Here is a 1,515-nt window from a genome sequence, read left to right as displayed (position 1 = left end):
CCCTTATACTTTGACTGAGGAGTGAGTCTGCCATGTCCCTTCATGTCCCTTATGTCCTAACGTACTTATGATGCCTCTGTAGTCATATATTAGGTACTACATGCGTAACTCAGTCTTTTCCCTTATACTTTGACTGAGGATCATATATTAGGGAATTATCGCTCTTGCCTTCAGATCCAGAAGTTCATCAGGTTATGAGCCCTGAGCTCTCGTAACTCTGAATCTCGATCGACTTTGCGCGCGTCTTTGCTGGCTGCAACTTGCCGTCTAGCTTCTTTTCTCGATCGTCCCTCTCCCTTCCTAGCCTTGGCTGTGTGACAGCCTGAGGTCTAGTGTGGCTCGTACCCCCATTCCTATCGACTCTAGCCGATTGATCGGACATTTCGGCTGTCTGGTCAGTTGGTAGCCCCAACGGGTGTTCATTTGGGGTCGAGCGTCTCTCTGTCAGTCATCGCTTTCAACTCTGGATCGAACTCTCACCGACGACAACTCGTCCGCCACTTTGCCGGAGGAAAATATACGTCCTCCGACTACTCCTTTGGCCGACGAAGTCCCTGTCTTATTCATTGCCGATCTTGACCAACCAGCCTCTTTCGACTGTCGCGATTGTCCGCACGGTTGGGATTTAGTTAATCGGGTCGACTACTGTCAAAGTCCTGATAACCCATATTGCTGGTATCCTTGCGAATCCGCATTTTTTGGTCGTTGTTATTTTCGAGGCAACGGTGCACAACCGTTTACCTATCCTCGGAGAATTATACCTATCTTCGCTTGGCAACTTGACTCGGACATTGTTAACGGCATTTTTTTGTGAATTCCCTGATCCATTCGACCATCTTGTCGACTGTATCGACTTTATACTCCCTGAACCATACCCACCTGAACCTGATCCACTCGACTATCTTGTCGACTGCATCGACTTTATATTTCCTGACCCTTATCCTCTACCTCCGCCTTTCTGCGAAACTCCTGCATTTGAAGAATTTATCTGGTTCTTCTTACCGTTATGAGCGACTTCAAACTCGATCTAGTCCCTACGCTTGTCAAAGCTGATCAGTGGGCAAAATGGGCTCACTCAATGGAGGCCTGGCTGACCGCCGTCGACCTTTGGTCGATTATGGAAGATAGCCGTCCCGCCGCCACAGCTACAGCTGAGCGAGCACTTTGGGATACGAAGAATGCTCGTGCTTTCGGTGCCATCATGTTTCGAATCGATCCCACTCTAGGCCATCTGAAGATGAAGCCTGTCTCTGCCACCAATACTGCTCCTGTAAAGCGTACAGCAAAGGAGCTCTGGGACGAGTTGGAGAAGCTTTTTGGCAAAACCGACACGGTCTTGACTTGGACACGCTTTGAGTCTATCATGTATGAGCCTCGACTTGACGAATCCAAACCCCTACAAGAGCAGTTTAATAAACTTGCTTATCGTCTTCGAGAGGTCTCTAACGGTGGACTGAAGTTAGCCGCCAACATGGAGGCGTTACTCGTCATGTCCAAGCTGCCGGAGTCTTATCG

Source organism: Punctularia strigosozonata, assembly GCF_000264995.1.
Source record: "Punctularia strigosozonata HHB-11173 SS5 unplaced genomic scaffold PUNSTscaffold_7, whole genome shotgun sequence".
Classification (NCBI taxonomy): Eukaryota; Fungi; Basidiomycota; class Agaricomycetes; order Corticiales; family Punctulariaceae; genus Punctularia; species Punctularia strigosozonata.
This window is presented reverse-complemented; position numbering follows the sequence as displayed.